Consider the following 20,644-nt stretch of genomic DNA (forward strand, 5'->3'; position numbering starts at 1 on the left):
AGTTGGTTCTAAGGTGCTGCATTGTCCTGTGTCAGAAATGTGTCTCACTAAAGAGGTTCTGATGAGAGCCTGTGAGGCACTGCATCTCTCGTTGTCGGTTCTGTCAAAGAGACCATACCTTGGCTGGCAGAGCACCTTCAGGCTCATTTCCAAGGGTCCAGGCCTGGTATGGCACTAATTGGGAGGTAAGACTCACAGTAGACCAGGTAGGGGTTGTATCCTTTTCTGTTCCTGAAGCTTTGATCAGGTGGGCAGCCAACTAACCATTGGAGACATTCTGGTGGTCCTGAGATCAAGATGCCGGTCCAGTACTTACTCAGGCAATAGGGCAGCAGAGGAGTAGTCCTTCTTACAGAGGAGCGCAGCAGTCCTTCTCATTCCTCCACATGTCCAGAAGTGTACTGAATAATTGGGACCTAGGGTTCACTGATTTTACCTGTGCCTTCTTTGAGGTAGGAGAGGTTCCCCCATCCCCAGAGGCATTTGGAATTTCTTGCCTCCCTGCCCTGAGCTTATCTGGGGGCACATAAACCCCTTTGTGTGTGTGCTCAGGCAGAGGCGTTGTGATGTCAAAATGTGGAAAGTGATAGCTGTTCCCTTTTATCAAGTCAGAGGGGGTCCATTCTGTCAACACATATTACCCCTTTGTGTCACTGTCTGGGAGCAATACACTAAGGCTAACTGGCTGGCTACACCTAGTCATGTGGCCCAGGGTACAAGCTACAGGCACCAAATAGTTGGGACAAGAAATGCCAACTTTCTAAAAGTGGCATATTCAGAATTGTAACTTAAAATCCAACATTACCATTAAAGAGGGTTTTAAATTACACTTCTTTAGACACCAAGCTTGACATTCCTATCTGCAACTAATTTAAGAATTTGTCACTACCAGGACATGGAAAAGTCAAAAGTACATGTACAAATTGTTTAATACACTGCATGCTGTCTTATGGGTTGTTGAGGGCCCTCCCTAAGGGTGACTTATATCCACATGAAAATAATGTTTAGGCTTGGTAAAAGGCTTATTTTGCCAGGTCAAAATGGCAGTTTAAAACTTCACACACAGGCTGCAATGGCAGACCTGAGACATGTTTAAAGGGCTACTTAAGTGGCTGGTGCAATAATTAGTAAATCATTAAACTAGTAGCTTTTAACTTACAGGGCCTGGATAGATGTAGTACTATTTTACTAGGAAACTAAGGGGGTCATTACAACATTGGCGGTAAAAGCCGCTTAACGCCGTGCAGAAGACCGCCAATACACTGCCAAGGCCGTGGAATTCCGCCACAGCTATTATGACCCACATCTCGGAATCCGCCGAAATTCAGACACCCACACAAGTCCGCCACACCAAAGGTCAGTGTTAAACTGGCGAAAACATAACCTCCACCTCCACGCCAACAGAAACACACCCATGCTATCACGACCCACGAATCCACGCGGCGGTCTTTCAACCGCGGTATTCCATTGGTGGTACACACCGCCGCGCTCAAAATACACACACATCTCCAAAACACCGCCACATTGGACAATTCCAAATACACACACCTGATACACATACAAACACCACTCCCACACACCCAATTCAATATAAAACACACACCCACATCACCCACAAACCCCTACAACCAAAAATTAGTCACGAAGGCCAGTGAGACAGCACAGATTAGACAATCCCACCACACAGAGGCACACAACACCATCACCCACACAACATCCACGCACAAAACACCACACACCACCACACAGCACCACACTCATCAACACATACACCACCACACACATCACCCACACCACCCCATGTCACGCCAAAGACACCCCCGCTTTTCCGAGGAGGAGCTCAGGGTCATGGTGGAGGAAATCCTACGGGTACAGCCACAGCTATTTGGCTCACAGGTGCAGAAAACATCCATAGCCAGGAAGATGGGACTATGGCGAAGAATAGTCGACAGGGTCAACGCTGTGGGACAGCACCCAAGAAATCAGGAGAACATCAGGAAGAGGTGGAACGACCTACGGGGGAAGGTGCGTTCAACGGTCTCCAGGCACAACATCGCGGTTCAGCGGAATGGCGGCGGACCCCCACCTCCTCCCCCACAACTAACAACATGGGAGGAGCAAGTCTTGACCATCATGCATCCTGAGGGCCTCGGAGGAGTCGGTGGAGGAATGGACACTGGTAAGTCAAATCTTAAATATCATATCCCCCACCCTACCTGCATGCTATCACACACCCCCACCCTCACCCCCTCCCCTTTCACTCCAAATCCTCACTAATGTACTAATAACACAAACCACCCATCCCAACACCAAGCCCTGCATGACACAACTAAGCATGGACACCCATCACGAAAGCATGCTCACTGCACATACCCATAACAACCCCCGAACCATCATCACACAAGCCCCCACACAGGAATGCTTGCACTGGGGTACACGCACACCCACCCATTTGCACACCATGACACACACAGATTCAATAATCATGCTCTTATGCCCCTGCAGGATCACGAAGGACCATCACCACATCGGAGGGTCCAGACATCTCCACTCCACCCACAGAAGAGGCCCACAGTGACGATAGCAGCTCTGCCCTACTGGAGCCTGATGACCAGCCCGGACCATAGTGGGCCTCGGGACAGTCGGTTCCCCTTGCACAGGCACAGCCCAACACTGACCTTCCACCATCTGGTGACACGAGTACAGCACCCACCCAGCAGGCCCAAACCTCCATACCCAGGACAGGTCAATCAGCTGTGTGTCCACCACTACAGGGAACCCAGGATAACCCACCACCCCAACAACAACAGGGACCTGGGGCAGTGGTAGTGGGCACACGGTCCAGGGGACGGAGGCACAGGAACACAGGGGAACTGGGAGGGCTGCTGTGCGACAGGCCAAGGGAACCCACTCTCCACGAGGCCCTCTCCTCCATCATGGGAGCATACCACCACTCCCAGGAGACGATGGCGACGGTCCTGGTCAAGTTTCAGGAGACCCAGCGTCTGCAGGAGGAACAGTATTTGGGGTTCAGGGAGGAGTTCAGGACCATCAGCTCCGCCTTGGGCACCATCGTGGGGTGCTGAAGGACATACAGCAGACCATGAGGGACACAGTGGCACCCCAAGGGGCCCCTGACACTAGCCAGGACGATGAACTGCCCACCACCTCCGCCGGTGCTAGTGGACAGGACGCCCCGTCACAGGACCACCACACCAGCATCCCACCCCCTGCAGATGGACAACCACCATGCAAGCGGTCCCTGAGATCCAGGAACAGGACAGAGCAAGATGGCAAGACCCCCGCCAGGAAATGAGACCACCCTGATTGTCCCCCCCTGTCCCACTTTGTTACCCTGTCCATACTTAAACTGCCCCAGCTCCACTTCCTATGCCCATATGGGCAGTGCACCAGTGAGACTAATAGACTGGCTCTGCCATGAGCATTCCTCCACCATCACCCATCCTCATTTTGCAACCCCCCTCCATTTTTGAGCACTTCAATAAACACCCTTGAACCACAAAACAATTTGGAGTCAGTCTATGATTTGGTAATATGTGTTATCAATGACAGTGTCAAAATGCGTGTCTAGTTGTAAAGGCAACATACCTATGTCACACATCACAAGTCCTTGAAGGATGCATGCAGATGACACACGTTGGTAACCACACCTGTGAAACCGTAATGGAAAGGAACAACTCATTTACCAAATAATCCCATTAAATTACACACAGGATAGAGGAAGACGTGTGACAGTGAATGTAATGGTAAAAATGAAAATGTTCTCATCTGTGTGTCACTGGAAATATTGCTGTATGACTGACTCCCTGTTGTCGTTGTCTTCTTCCTCAGCTTCCTCCTTATCACTGTCCACAGGCTCCACAGCTGCCACAACACCGTCATCTGGACCATCCTCCTGCAGAAAAGGCACCTGGCGTTGCAATGCCAGATTGTGAAGCATCGAGCAGGCGAAGATGATCTGGCACACCTTCTTCGGTGAGTAGAATAGGGAACCACCTGTCATATGGAGGCACCTGAACCTGGCCTTAAGGAGGCCGAAGGTGCGTTCGATCACCCTCCTAGTCCGCCCATGGGCCTCATTGTAGCGTTCCTCTGCCCTGGTCCTGGGATTCCTCACTGGGGTCAATAGCCATGACAGGTTGGGGTAACCAGAGTCTCCTAATAGCCACACCCGGTGCCTCTGGAGTTGACCCATCATATTGAGGATGCTGCTATTCCGCAGGATGTAGGCGTCATGCACTGAGCCAGGGAACATAGCATTAACCTGGGAGATGTACTGGTCTGAAAAACATACCATCTGTACATTCATCGAATGATAACTCTTCCTGTTCCTGTACACCTGTTCACTCCTGTGGGGGGGGACCAGAGCTACATGGGTCCCATCAATAGCACCAATGATGTTGGGGATATGTCCCAGGGCATAGAAATCACCTTTCACTGTAGCCAAATCTCCCACCTCAGGGAAAATGATGTATCTCCTTACGTGTTTCAGCAGGGCAGACAACACTCTGGACAGCACGTTGGAAAACATAGGCTGGGACATCCCTGATGCCATGGCCACTGTTGCCTGAAAAGACCCACTTGCAAGGAAATGGAGCACTGATAGCACCTGCACGTCAGGGGGGATTCCAGTGGGATGGCGGATTGGTGACATCAGGTCTGGCTCCAACTGGGTACACAGTTCCTGGATTGTGGCACGGTCAAACCTGTAGGTGACGATTAAATGTCACTCCTCCATTGTCAACAGGTCCACCAGCGGTCGGTACACCGGAGGATTCCGCCATCTTCTCAAATGTCCCAGCTGACGGTGCCTAGGAAGGACAACAGTGACCACAGAGTCAACAAATTCCCAGGTATGTACCCACAGATACACAGAAGACGACACCAAACGCAAAACCCTTCCTGTATGTGTGTTGAGTGTAGGCCTAGCTATGTGTGACGCAGAGGTAAATGAAGCCATGTGGGCCCCTGAAATGGCGGCTGCCTGACCTCTAAACTGGGACAATTGGATTGTGGGGTAACTGCATTGCCGTTGCACACCGTCGCGGTAGGCGGTCGTATACCGCGGCGCAATGCTGCATTGGTTAACAGTGGAGCCTATGGGTCCCAGGAGCCCATGAACAAGTGCGCCGGCGGTGATGATACGCACCGCCGCGGACGTCACCGCCGCGGACGTCACCGCCATTTTCTATCTGTTCAATCACTAGATACCTGATCTTCAACAGGAGAGGACCTACACTGCAAGTGCTGCTGTGACCTCGGTCTGGAAGCGACGATGGCTGCTGCATCTGGGGAAAGGGCCCCTGCCTTCACTGCTCAGGAGTTGGAGAAACTGGTAGACGGGGTCCTCCCCCAGTACACGCTACTCTACGGTCCTCCAGACCAACAGGTTAGTACACAGGTAGCACGTTGTTTGGGCTAGGCCTGGGTGGAGAGGGCTGGTTGTAAGAGGGAAGGGGGCAGAGTTCAGGACCATGAATGCATGTGAATGAATGTGCCACATGGCTAGGGTAGGGAGGGGGGCCACTCACATCGACGGTGCAGTTGGTAATGACTTCTCTTCTTCCCTTGTGCATGTCATGTAGGTCAGCGCCCACCAGAAGAAGGACATTTGGCGTGCCATCGCCAAGGACGTACGGACCCTGGGGGTCCACCAGAGACGGGGCACCCACTGCCGGAAAAAGATGGGAGGACATTCGCCGCTGGAGCAAGAAGACGGCGGAGGCTCAGCTGGGGATGGCCTCCCAACGTGGGAGGGGTGCCCGTCACCCCATGACCCCCCTGATGTTCCAGATCCTGGCGGTGGCCTACCCAGAGTTGGATGGGCGCTTGAGGGCATCACAGCAGACACAAGGGGGTGAGTACTCTCTCATTCTGCGGACTTTGCGCGCAGTGGAGGGGTCTGGGTGAGGGAGGAGGCCTGTGGGTGTACATAGGCCAGGCAGAAATACGTAGACTAGGCTTCTCCGTAATGCAGACCATGTGGCACTCTACCCCACCGCATTAGGGTGCCAAGTACAGGTATAGATACCCGTGTGGCATTCATGTGTGCAGATGTCCACCATAGCCATGTAGGCCAGAAATTGCATCTGCAGAGACCAGGAGCACGGCGTAGTGCAGGGGACTGCTGTGTCTGTATTGTCCGCCAACGGTAGCGGTATGCCATGCACTCAACCTGTCTTTCTTCTGTCTTCCCCCCCCCCCTTTTTGTGCTTTCCCTGTTCTTTTGTGCATCAGCATCATCAGGCGGAGGTACAGTGGCACCGGAGCACGAGGGAGCTGCATCCCACATGGCCATGGAGGGCCACACCACGGACTCAGAATGCACCAGTGGGACGGAGGGCGAGGGGAGCTTCACGTCGGCCACCGGATCACCAACCAGCGACACAGACTTGTCCGCCAATGGGAGCTCCCTTGTGGTGGCGGCACCATCTGTGCGCCCCACTTCTACAGGTACAGCCGCCACCTCCCCTACCAGCACTGCCCTCCCAGCAGCCCCTCAGCGTTCGCCCCATGCCCGCTCACCCAGGAGGGTGGGCATCACCTTCGCCCTAGGCCCCTCAGGCCCTGCCCCAGTCACCCCTGCTGCCCTCAGTGAGGAGGCCATTGACCTCCTCAGGTCACTCACTGTTGGGCAGTCTACCATTGTGAATGCCATGCAGGGTGTGGAAAGGGAGTTGCAACACGGTAATGCATTCCTGGAGGGCATTCATTCTGGTCAGGCTGTCCAGCGAACCCTGCAATCTCTGGCCTCAGCACTGCTGGCAGCCATTGTCCCTTTGTCTAGCCTCCCCCCTCCAACTTCCTCCACCCAGACCCAATCCCCTGTACCCCAGCCCATCCCAAGCACACCTACAGACCAGCATGCACACACGTCAACACACAAGGGAAGCTCTGGCAAACAGAGGCACCACACAACCCACAGGCACACACACAAGCATCACACACATGCAGACACACCAACACCCACTGCCTCCACTGTGTCCCCCTCCTCGTCGTCTCTCCCTCCTCCCTCCCAGTGTCGTTTACACTCTCACCTGCATGCACTACATCTACAGGCACCAGGAGTCGCACCAGAACACCCTGCACCACACCCCGCTCACCTGCACTCACCTCCTCCACTCCCATTTACACATCCCCTGTGTCCTCTCCCAGTGTGTCTGTGACGCCCCCACCCAAAGTACACAAACGCGGGCACTCACACACCCAACATCCATCCACCTCACGACAGCCTCCAGTACCTGCACCTGCACCCAAAACACCTACAGTGACACCTCCTACAACCACCTCCTCTTCCTCCACTCCCAGACCCCCTCCAACTACCCATCCCAGTGTTCGTCAGAAACTGTCCCTCTGCAAAGTTGACCTTTTTGCCCCCACCCAACCCTCCAATTCATCAGTCCCGTCGTAGCGCCTCAGCCAAAAAGCCTCCAGTACCAGTGGTGCCTGTTCAAGGTGTGTGGAGTGCACCGGCCACCCGGGCAGGCAGTGTGACCCGGAGCCAAGGCACTGGCAGCCCACCCCCTGTAAAGGCTCTGAAATTGGAAAGTGGCCGACGGGACCCTGTGAAGACTCCTGGAGGCAAAACAACTCACAGGGGTCCCAGGGGGATTGCAGAGTCAGCTGTGACTCCTCCAAAGGTGGGGAAGAGCCAAAGGAAGTCTGCACAGCCTGGTGTCAGCATCACGGCGGAGAAGGGCGGCATCCTTCCCGGCGGTCGGGACGCCACCACCAGCACTGTCATGCCTGGTCGGGAGACCACCGCCAGAGTCATTGCCCAGGAAGGCCCAAGTATCGTCACTGGTCCGGAGACCACCGCCAGAGTCATTGCCCAGGAGGGCCCAAGTATCGTCACTGGTCAGGAGACCACCGCCAGAGTCAGTGCCCAGGAGGGCCCAAGTATCATCACTGGTCAGGAGACCACCGCCACCGCCGGAGTCAGTGCCCAGGAGGGCCCAAGTATCGTCACTGGTCAGGAGACCACCGCCAGAGTCAGTGCCTAGGAGGGCCCAAGTATCGTCACTGGTCAGGAGACCACCGCCAGAGTCAGTGCCCAGGAGGGCCCAAGTATCGTCACTGGTAAGGAGACCACCGCCACTGCCGGAGTCAGTGCCCAGGAGGGCCCCGGCTGCCACAGCCACTCTGGGCAATGAGGGAACGTCATGCCACACACCAATGTCCAGTCCAGAGAACGTCATGCCACACAACAATGCCCAGTCCAGAGAACGTCATGCCACACACCAATGCCCAGTCCAGAACCACCATGGCAAAGCACCGCTGAACAGTCCAGAGACCGCCATGCAAAGCACCGCTGAACAGTCCAGAACCGCCATGGCAAAGCACCGCTGAACAGTCCAGAGACCGCCATGGCAAAGCACCGCTGAACAGGGCATGCACCGGGGAAGAAGGAAAAGGCCGCCACATCAAGCATCGTTCTCCCATGTTCAGCTCGGACAGTGACGGGACAGGAACTGTCACGGGGAGACTAATCCAGTCTGGGCACCAGTCCCCCTCCAGAACCAGTGGAGGCTGGTATCTACTTGTGAAACTGTGGCTTTGCACTCCCCAGGATGGTACAGTGGGCAACCCACACACTGTAGAGACTTGAGAGACTGTGGCTTTGCACTCCCCAGGATGGTACAGTGGGCAACCCACCCACTGTAGAGACTTGAGAGACTGTGGCTTTGCACTCCCCAGGATGGTCCAGTGGGCAACCCACCCACTGTAGAGACTTGAGAGACTGTGGCTTTGAACTCTCCAGGATGGTACAGTGGGCAACCCACCCACTGTAGAGACTTGAGAGACTGTGGCTTTGCACTCCCCAGGATACATCAATGGGCATGGAGCCCCGTCGTGGATCTGGCTTTGAAGTCATCTGGCTGAGGTGCCCCCCCTTCCCTTCCCCCTGAGGTGCCTGTAGTATTTCTATCTGATGCCCCGGCAGTGTTCTCTCCATTTGTGGACAGGTATCTTTTGTGGGCCTCGCCCATGCATTTTTGGACTAGTGGTGCACGGACATTGATATGTGCATATCTGCACTACTTCTCGTAACGTATATACTTTTGAATGATTTTATGATATATCTGTATATTTTTGAGACATATATATTGATACATTACAATGTTTAAACTGATTTTGTTTTGTCTTTGCATTCTTCCGGGGGGATTGTGGGTTGTTACTGTGATTTTTGTGCATGCATGGTGTGTGTGTTGTAATATGCGAGGGTGGGGGTGGGGGTGTTGCGTGTGTGTCCCCCTCACTTTTGCCTCCCCCCTCCCCTATGTCGTAGGTGCAGTACTCACCGTTGTCTTCGCCGCCGCCGCCGTTGCTCTTCGTAGATGAGTAGGTATACAAGGGCCGGTAGGATTTGTAATTCCGGCTCCATGGAGTCCTCCTTCCTCGTGGGATGTGTTCAGGTGAGTGTTTTCCCATTGCAGTAACTGTTTCCGGCGTGTTTTTATCCACGGTGAATCCGCCCTGGAAAAGGTAGCGGATTGCCGGGTTGTGATACTATGGGCGGTACATTTTCTTCCGCCTGTCTTTTGGCGGTGACTGCCGCGCTGCTTGTCTGTACCGCCGTGGCGGGCGGTGTGTTAAAGTGGCTGCCTTTGTTGGCGGTTTCCGCCAGGGTCATGATTCCCTTTTTTTGTCCGCCGGCCTGTTTGCGGTATTACCGCACCTTTAACACCGTCCGCCAGGGTTGTAATGACCACCTAAATGTTCATCTGAGTGGAAGCCAATGTTAGGAAAAGGTACAAGCACTTCAGCAATGGTTAGCAGTGGTTACGTGTGCAGAGTCCTAAGGCCAGCAAAAACGAAATCTGCAAAAACTGTAGGATTGAAAGTGAAAAGTTGGGGGAAAACCACTCCAAGGAGGTCAGGTGTGACCAATGAGGAAAATGCTCCCAGTGGCTGCACTAACCATTTTTGCAACAAACCATGTTTGTCTTTTTGAAGACAACTATCCCAATTTGCACCACTCTATGGGAAAGCCAAGTTTGCACAGGCCTTCTGTCCTTGGAGAGAGCTTGTATGCCAGCCATTGGTGTATTTTGGGAAATGGGCAGCCCCCTCCACTTAAGCCACACAAACTGGTTCTGGGACAAGCCCCCATCTCCATGGGATGGTGCCAGGCAGATTATCATGTGTCCTGGATTTCCCCTTCCAGGTTTTACCTTTCAGTAAACCATGAATAGGCAGGTCTCACCTCTGTACCTGTCAAGTTAATTAAATTCCTGGAAGCTCCCCAGCGGTCCCTCCTGAGCTGATAGGAATCACATACCTAATGTCAAGCCTATTCTATTGCCACGCCTAAGCCATTGTGATGCTATGGGAGCAGTTTTCATACCTCATTAAGGCCAAACACTGGCTGGGCAGCTGTTAGCAGTCTAACACAAATTAGCCATCAGGAGCTTTAGGGTGAGAAAAGTAACTTTCTAACAGTTACTTTTCGTTATATTTTGATCACAAATCAAATCTCATGATTCAATTGGATTTTCCATTCATTTAGCTTCTTCTGTCTTCCCCCAAATCTGAAATAGCAGAAATAAATCTTCACTCCGGTTTTCCTCATAGGGCAGCCAGATCTTGCACAGTGGAAATAGTATTGAGGCTTGTCACTGTAGGGACAAAGCAACATAACATTTCTACATGGGTCTATTTTTAAATACCATGCACCCTCTCTTGTGGGTAACATGGTCTACATAAAGGGAACATTTCTTATTTAAAGAAAGGTTTTCTTCTGTCAAAGGGGTATTTTGACCGGTTGTACTGCAGGTTTAAAGTGCAACAGTCAAGCTACAATAGTAGACCTGAAGCCCTGTTCTACAGGCTAACCCTGCACATGGAACAAGACGTGCTGCAGCCCACAACTGACATTCCGGGTGCAGGCTCTAGGAGCATTTTGTAAACCATATACTAATTATTCATTGTCCAGTTTAATAAAAATCGAACAGGAGGAAGTCAATTTAACCACATAAAGTACTAAGAGATCTAAGTAGAGCAAAACAGATAGGGCAAAAATTAGGTTGAAATCAAACAAACAATAGTAATTTCCTACTGATGCAGAATAACTGTGTAGGTGCAGTAGAATTAACATTATTACATCTGTTAAATGGGCTATTGAGTGTGCCTTAGACTATTTGAGGTTAGTGGGAAGCTGAAGATGTGTCTGCAAGGTACATTGAACCGGTCCCAATATAGTATATGGATGAGATAAGGGATGTTGAAGGGTACCATACACCTCTATTGTGTCATTACAAAACACTAAGGGGCAGATTTATGAAAAGTGGTGCTGCACCTAGTGCAGCATCACTTTTCCTGTGCCCCTTAATGCCACCCTAATGCCACCATGTGTGCATCATATTTAATATACAGCGCACCATGGTGGTAGTTAGGGAACTAGAGTCAGAATTCTTACGCTAGTTCAGTGCTTTGCAGGATTAGCATCAACAATTGTGACACTAATCTCGCGAAGCACCCAGAGGCCCATTGAAACCAATGGGAGCCTCCTTTTAACACCTGCTTTGAGCAGGCGTTAAAAGTGCCGAAAACAATGACACAAAGAAATCTCCTAGATTTCTTTGTGTCATTTTTTCGGCCCCCTAACAGTGGACCTCCTCCTTTGCATACATTATGCCTGGTGCAGGCATAATGTAGCACAGAGGGTTACAAAGTGGAGCAGTGCATGCATTGCACCACTTTGTAAATTTGGCAGGGTGGTCTTGGCCTCGTTGGGCCACATTAGCGTAAAACAATTATACTAATGTGGCGTAAGGAGGCACTAGGTCCTCTTACATCTGCCCCTAAATCTTCTAGCCTATCTTTATCTGTAGGGGCCAAGCCCCTGAGTCATGCTATTGACACCAATGTAGTTATTTTGTTCAAGATTCTTAAATGGATGCAACTTTGTCTTCTATTGAATACCATGATGAGGTACAGAAATTACACTGAGATCTTATGTGTTCCATGTTCTGCCATGGATTAAAAACCAATGTTTTATATGAACGAACAACAGTTTGGACTGTGATAAACATCATAGGAAATGATAGGAAAACACTAGAAAAACTGACTACCATTGATTACACTCCTCTGCATTCTTCTTGATAACAATATATTGCCCTAATGAAGTTAAACTATGGAACAAAATGTGTTGGCTCGGATTATCAATTTTCCTGGACTTTTTGGTATGTAGTAATAAGCTAGAAACCTGGAAAATTGAAGGTTGGTATAGTTGGCATGAATCCTTGCAGTTACCTCAACAAAAGATAAAGGGGCTTCTGGATGTGCTTCATCCAATTGAGTAGAAATGTTTAGTTTGGTGGTTAGGCACTGCACCCCCAACCCCCCACATACTGCCAATCCCCGCACACCTGCGCGGCGAACCCCCCTAACCACCCAACCCCAAGCTGCGCAGGGCCTTTGGCCATGCGCAGCAGGAGGTAGCTGCAGGGGCTGTCTTTCTGGGTGTGAGAATAGGTGTGAGAGGGTGTCTCCAGATGTGAAAGTGTGTGTAATAAGGTCTATGAGTGTGTGAGAGTTGGTGTGAGAGTGCCTGATTGTGCTCCAACAGATGAAAGATGCATTCACCTCCACAAAGGATTTCAGATCGTTTTTTCATATGGAATCACAGAGTAAACACACTTGCTTTGGTTTCACCATGCCCAGGAGTCAGGATCCTTTGTTTTTTCCAGAAACGGAGCTTCAACTGGGGCACCTGCTATGTTTATTTTTCTAAGTGCTTCCATTTGAGGTTAAATTTCTGTGAAATGCACATCATGGCCAGAATGAAAGCTCATCTGCTTGTTTATCCAACGAGAGTCAATGTTTTTCACAAAATATTTATCCAACTAGAGCACCTGCTACTGGTTAGTTAGTAAGTACTACCTCATTGGGTGTATGGCCACAGTGGGGGAAGGGGGCCTGGCAGGCCTGAGGTCCCAAACCCCCAGGGGCTCAGCCTTCATTAAATGGAGGGGTAGACGCGTAGCTCTCCTCCCTGGGCTGTTATCGGCCCTGGGGACCACACCCCAGAGGTAGGCCTACATTAAATGGAGGAGGGGGGCCCTGCGGCCCCCCTCTCTAGGCCAATCTTGGCCCAAGGTCCCAGCCAGCTTCCCGCCTCCTGCCCCTCCAGACAGCTGATAAAATACCAATAGACTGCCTCACCAATTCGGAACCCCAGATAAGTTTGTCTCTGTTTCCCCTCACCCCTGGTGTACCTGTTTCCCTAGCGACAATCTCCCTAGGCACACACTGCATACTGACACTGCCTGCAGGTACTCCTTTGGGGACTTCCCAGACTTTGGGTGGATCAATGAGACACAACTCAGCTCTTTCCAAATATCCACATGATGGTAAAAATACTTAGGCCCTCATTACGACCCTGGCGGTCGGTGATAAATTGGCAGTAATACCGCCAACAGGCTGGCGATAACTACCGCCAAATTATGACCATGGCAGAAAGATCTCCAAAAGACAGCCAATGTACCACACCGACCGCCAGGGCAGAAATAACAGCCACCACGGCAGAAGCAGCCTACAGCCAGACGGAAGACAATGTTCTGCCCACCATATTAAGACCCTGCAAACCGCCACCTTTTCCGGGGGGGGGGGGGGGTACCAACGACATCAAAGCCCTGGCATAAACTGAGCTCAGAAGTGAAAGGACTCACCTCTGGAGACACAGGGAAGAACCACGCCATCATAGAACCCGAACTGCATGCTTTTCCAATGATATTCTACATTCTGCTCCACCACGAACACCAACGCCGGCGAAGACGACGACGGTGAGTACAGCCGCCTAGCACACAAGGGAGGCGGGAGAGAGTGACACACACATGCACCACACACACCCCAGACACACACACACCATACACACAACCAGCTGCACAAGAAAAAACATTTATCCCCGTAAATTGACTGAATAATGCAAGGACAAAGAGATTTCACCAGTGTTTGCAATAAGATCAACACGGTAGAAATAATAAGTTAGGCAATATAACAGATATATACAAATATACAGAAAAAGGGACACAGCCCAGTCCTCAATTTGCATGGGCCACATGGCCACAGGCCAAAGTCCAAGGCCTCACTTGTCACCTGCTTCAACACGGAGAAAGCACTGCAGGGGCATCAGTTGGTAAATAGCCAGGCACCCCAGGGGGAACGGAGGGGGCACCTCAGCCAGGAGATGAAACAAGACCATTGGTTCTGGATGGGGACATGCCCTGTGCATAATCCTGGGGATTTATGGGCCACAGTCTATCAAGTGGATGTCTTGCCCTCTGGTTCTGGAGGGGGCACCATGCCCTGTGCTTGATCCTGGGGAGTGATGGGCCACAGTCTGTCAAGTGGGTGTCTTGTCCACTCGTTCTGGAGAGGGCAGCATGCCCTGTGCTTGATCCTGGGAAGTTATGGGCCACAGTCTGTCAAGTGGGTGTCTTACCCACTGGTTCTGGAGGGGGCAACATGCCCTGTGCTTGATCCTGGGGAGTGATGGGCCACAGTCTGTCAAGTGGGTGTCTTCGCACTGGTTCTGGAGGTGGCAACATGCCCTGTGCTCTTTGTCCTGGGGAGTAGTGGGCCACAGTCTGTCAAGTGGGAGTCTTGCCCACTGGTTCTGGAGGGGGCAACATGCCCTGTGCTCTTTGTCCTGGAGAGTGATGGGCCACAGTCTGTCAAGTGGATGTCTTGCCCACTGGTTCTGGAGGGGGCAACATGCCCTGTGCTCTTTGTCCTGGGGAGTGCAAGGCCACAGTCTCTCAAGTTGTTGTCTTACCCACTGGTTCTGGAGGGGACAGGCTCCACAGCAGCCCATGGACGCAGGATTACATAGCGTCTGCCGGCAGTGATGGCTGCACAGTGGTGGTGCTGCTCGTGGTGGGAGGCTCCTGCACATCCCCTGCACCCTCGGACGGATACACCACAATGGTTGCTGGTGGGGGCTCCGTCACAGCTGCTGGTCCATGCGCCATGCCCTTCCTGCCTGCTGGTGCAGGCTCCTTGCCCTTTCTGGTGGTAGGGACAGGCTTCTTGGCCTTCTTGCCTGCTGGTGCAGGCTCCTTGGTCTTCCTGCCTGCTGGTGCAGGCTCCTTGATCTTCCTGCCTGCTGGTGCAGGCTCCTTGGCCTTCTTGTATGCTGGGGCAGGCTCCTTCCCCTTTAGGCTGGCTGGTGCAGGCTCTTTCCCCTTCAGAAAATGTGGCCTGGATCCCTTTCCACCACAGGTGGGTGCGGTTAGGACTGTGCCCCTGGACTGTGTGACTGAGGTGCTTGGCTGGGTTTGTAATACCCAAGCCACATGTGCAGGACGGGGGAGGGCTAGGGAAGAGGTCAATGGTGGATAGGAAAAGTTTCTTAGGGACATTGGGGCGGACAAGGGAGAGGGAATGGGAGTGGTTGTTGGAGGTGTCTGTCTGCTGGATTTGAGTGCAGGTGCATGGGCTGTATGCTGTTGTGAGGTGGATGGCTGTTGGGTGTCTGAGCGCTTGCGATTGTGTACTTTGGGGGGGACAGATACAGTGGGAGAGGACATAGGGGACGTGTGCATGGATGTTGTGAAGGTGTGGTGCTTGGTGTGGTGATGATACTGGTTGTGGATGCTGAAGTAGTGCATGCATGTGTGGACGTGGCTGGGAGGAAGGTGGTGGAGGGGGAGAAGGGGGAGACAGTGGAAATAGTGGCTGTTGTTGAGTCTGCAACTGGATGGTATTTGTTTGAGTGCCTGTGGGATGAAGTGTGGTGCTTGTGTTTACCTGTGACACTCTTGGGTGTTGTCTTGTGTGCATGCTCGTCTGTATGTGTGCCTGGGATAGGTTGGGGTTGAGGGGAATGGGACTGGGCAGTAGAAGTTGGAGGGGGGACGGTAGAAACAGGGACAATGGCTGCCATCAGAGAGGAGACTTGAATCGATCTTTGTCAATCCAGTATGAATGCCCTCCAGGAATGCATTAGATTGTTGCATCTGGGCTGCCAGCCCCTGGATGACATTCACAATGGTTGACTGCCCTACAGAGATGAATCTCAGGAGGACAATAGCCTCCTCACTCAGGGCAGAAGAGCTCACTGGGGCAGGGCCCCAGGTGCCTGGAGCAAAGGAGATGCCCACCGTCCTGGGTGAGCGGGCACGGGCAACTCGCTAAGGGGCTGCTGGGATTGCGGTGCTGGTACGGGGGTGGCGGCTGTACCTGTAGCTGGGGTGGTCACAGAAGTGTCTGCCACCACCAGGGAGCTTCCATGGGAGGAGGTATCTGTGTCTGAACTATCCCCTCCAGTCTCCTCTGTGGTGCTCCCCTGGCCCTCAGTCCCACTGGTGCCCTAAGCGTCGGTGGACTCTGCCTCCTAGGTCCTGTGGGATGCAGCTCCCTCCGTCGCCGGTGCCTCTGCTCCTCTGCCAGATAATGCTAATGCACACAAGGACAGCACGACACAACAAGAAAGCGAGGGAAGAGACAAAGGATACACTGGGTCAATAGCTGCACCAACACCACAGTTGGCGAACACAGAACACTCAAACACAGGGAACAGGCCTACGCACTATGCATTGCACTACTAGAGAAATAGCTTGCCACCAAGGCATGGGGAGGGGCACACACTGCCAAATGCAGCACACCTGGGACCCACGAAGCCCTAACCAGTAGTGGATGCCTACAAGCTAGGTAACAGGATTATCCCTTCAGAACCCTAGTCACCAGGGGACCTACGCTGCAATGTCAGGCCTGGCCTAGGGGCACCCACTGACACACATCCCCCACCCAGCTACCACCTTACCATGCGTACGTTGTAATGATGGCCACGGTACTCATCCCCTTGTGGTTGCTGTGATGCCCTCAAACGCATATCCAGCTCTGGACAGGCCACCGCCAGTATACGGGCCATCAGGGGGGTCAGGGTTCGACGGGCACCCCTTCCTCGTTGGAAGGCCATCCCCAGCTGGGCTGTCTTCCGTGCCCACTGTCTCAGGTCCTCCCACCGTTTGCAACAGTGGGTGCTCCGCCTGCCATAGACCCCAAGAGTCACGGTTGAGGATTTTGGGTGCTGCTAGGGCTCAAGAAGGACCAAGAGGTCACCCCTTGGAGGAGGAGACAGAGGGGGCGCTCAGCAACTCAGAAAGCCCCCGCAGAAGCAGGCAGCACCCGCAGAAGTACCTGAACAGGCACTTAGAAGATCTGAGGACAGCAGTCAACTCAGACTCACAAAGGGGGGTCCCACGACGTCGGAGTCCAACTCAGCGAGTTGGGCAATGCAGGACGGAGTGCTGGGGACCTGGGCTGGGCTCTGCACGAAGGAAGTCTTGGAAAAGTGCACAGAAGCCCAAGCAGCTGCAGTTCACGCAGTACACAGGATTACTGTCTGGCGTGGGGAGGCAAGGACTTACCTCCACCAAATTTGGACAGAAGGGCCACTGGTTTGTGGGAGACACTTGGACCTAGCTCCTGTGTTCCAGGGACCATGCTCGTCAGGATGAGAGGGGACCCAGAGGACCGGTGATGCAGAGTTTGGTGCCTGCATTGGCAGGGGGAAGATTCCGTCGACCCACTGGAGATTTCGTCTTGGCTTTCAGTGCAGGGTGAAGGCAGACAGCCCTCAGAGCATGCACCAACAGGAAACAGTCGAGAAAGCCGGCAGGATGAGGCGCTACAATGTTGCTGGTAGTTTTCTTGCTACTTTGTTGCAGTTATGCAGGCGTCCTGGAGCAGTCAGCGGTCGATCATTGGCAGAAGTCAAAGAGGGAAGTGCAGAGGAACTCTGGTGAGCTCTTGAATTCGTTATCTGAGGAATAGCCCTACAGGAGAGACCCTAAATAGCCCACAGAGCAGGATTGGCTACTGAGAGAGGTAAGCACCTATCAGGAGGGGTCTCTGACGTCACCTGCTGGCACTGGCCACTCAGAGCTGTCCATTGTGCCCTCACACCTCTGCATCCAAGATGGCAGAGGTCTGGGACACACTGGATGAGCTCTGGTCACTCCCCTTTCCTTTGTCCAGTTTCGCGCCAGAGCAGGGCTGGGGGATCCCTGAACCGGTGTAGACTGGCTTATGCAGAGAGGGCACCATCTGTGCCCATCAAAGCATTTCCAGAGGCTGGGGGAGGCTACTCCTCCCCAGCCCTTCACACCTATTTCCAAAGTGAGAGGGTGTAACACCCTCTCTCAGAGGAAATCCTTTGTTCTGCCTTCCTGGGACCAGGCTGCCGAGGCCCCGGGGGGCAGAAACCTGTCTGAGGGGTTGGCAGCAGCAGTAGCTGCAGTGGAGACCCCAGAAAGGCAGTTTGGCAGTACCCGGGCTCTGTGCAGGAGACCCGGGGATGCATGGAATTGTCCCCCCAATAACAGAACGGTATTGGGGTGAAGATTCCATGATCCTAGACATGTTACATGGCCATGTTCGGAGTTACCATGGTGATGCTACATATAGGTATTAACCTATATGTAGTGGACGCGTGTAATGGTGTTCCCACACTCACAAAGTCCGGGGAATTTGCCCTGAACAATGTGGGGGCACCTTGGCTAGTGCCAGGGTGCCCACACACTAAGTAACTTTGCACCTAACCTTCACTAAGTGAAGGTTAAACATATAGATGACTTATAAGTTACTTAAGTGCAGTGTAAAATGGCTGTGAAAAAACGTGGACGTTATTTCACTCAGGCTGCAGTGGCAGTCCTGTGTGAGAATTGTCTGAGCTCCCTATGGGTGGCAAAAAAAATGCTGCACCCCATAGGGATCTCCTGGAACCCCAATACCCTGAGTATCTAGATACCATATACTAGGGAATTATAAGTGTGTTCCAGTGTGCCAATCAGAATTGGTAAAATTAGTCACTAGCCTGCAGTGACAATTTTAAAGGCAGAGAGAGCATAAACACTGAGGTTCTGGTTAGCAGAGCCTCAGTGATACAGTTAGGCACCACACAGGGAACACATATAGGCCACAAACCTATGAGCACTGGGGTCCTGGCAGCAGGATCCCAGTGACACATATCAAACACACTGACAACATCGGGTTTTCTCTATGAGCACTGGGCCTGGCTAGCAGGATCCCAGTGAGACAGTTAAAGCACCCTGACATATACTCACAAACAGGCCAAAAGTGGGGGTAACAAGGCTAGAAAGAGGCTACCTTCCTACACCTTACTCGAGGCCTTCACACACACAGCTCCATGCATTCATGCCACATGCATCGTGCTCACAGTGTACTCACCTGTTGGTCTGGAGGCCCATACAGCAATCTGTACTGGGGTAGGACCCCATTAACCAGTCTCTTCAACTCCTCCGAAGTGAAGGCTGGAGCCCTTTCCCCGGTCAAATGGGCCATGGTATGTTCCAGACACAGGTCACAGCAGCACATGCAGTGTAGGTCCTCTCCTATGGAAGTTCAGGTAGCAAGTGAGGATTATGATAGAAAATGGCGGTCACGTCCGCGGCGGTGCATACCGTCACCCCTGCGTAGACCACCATTGGCCACTTGACCCCATAGGGCCCAATGTTAACCAATGAGGAGTTGCGCAGCGGTTCCCGACCGCCTCCTGCAATGGCGCACAACATCAGCGGAATTATCTCACTTCTACCTGTCCCTCAACACAGGACAGGCAGACACAATTTCAGGGAGGGGAAGGCCCTGGAATAATGCTGCATCACAGGAGATATTGGCACATACTGGACAAATCACAATGACCCATTACATGTTTACAGGATGCAAACTACTGTTGTAGCTCCATTGTTCAGTTTGTGACCGGATCCTCCCTCTTTTGTCCCTTAGACTCCTCCTGCTGCGGATGAATAGGAGATGGAGACATACCCCCGTGTACAGATCCCTGGTGGACTTGGCAACACTGGAGGACAGGCCCATTATCCTCACCTATAGATTTGACAAGGCCACAATCACAGAGCAGTGTGCCCAGTTTGAACCTGACCTGATATCTGCTTTCTGTCATCCCACTGGGATCCCCCCTCTTCTGCAAGTGCTATCAGTACTCCATTTCCTGGCAACTGGTTCTTTCCAAGTGACAGTGAGCTTGGCAGCAGGAATGTCAAAGCCAATGTTCTCAATAGTGCTGACAAGAGTATTGTCTGCCCTGATAAAACACATGTACAGCTACATTGTTTTCCCCCAGGTTGAGGATATGGCCACAGTGAAGGCTGAGTTTTATGCAATGGAACACATCCCCAACATAATTGGGGCAATTGATGGTACACAAATTGCATTCCCCCCCCCACAGAGCAGAATTAACAGGTGTTCAGGAATCGTAAAAGTTTCCACTCCATGAATGTTCAGATGGTGTGCTTCGCAGACCAGTACATCTCTCACGTCAATTTATAAGTATCCTGGGTCGGAGCATGATGCCTTTTTCCTAAGGAGTAGATGTTGGTGTATGGTATGGTGTGGGCCATATAGGATAGTGTGTAGCTGAATGTTGTCCCTCAGTATTTGCAGGTGACTCTGGTTACCCAAACATATCATGGCTGCTGACCCCTGTGAGGAATGCCTGGACAAGGGCACAAGAACGTTATAATGAGGCACATGGGGGAACCAGAAGGATCATTGAAAGGACCTTTGGCCTCCTGAAGGCCAGGTTCGGGTGCCTCCATCTAACAGGTGGATCCCTGTGCTACTCACCAAAGAAGGT

This window comes from Pleurodeles waltl, chromosome 6 (assembly GCF_031143425.1).
Source record: "Pleurodeles waltl isolate 20211129_DDA chromosome 6, aPleWal1.hap1.20221129, whole genome shotgun sequence".
NCBI classification, from domain to species: domain Eukaryota; kingdom Metazoa; phylum Chordata; class Amphibia; order Caudata; family Salamandridae; genus Pleurodeles; species Pleurodeles waltl.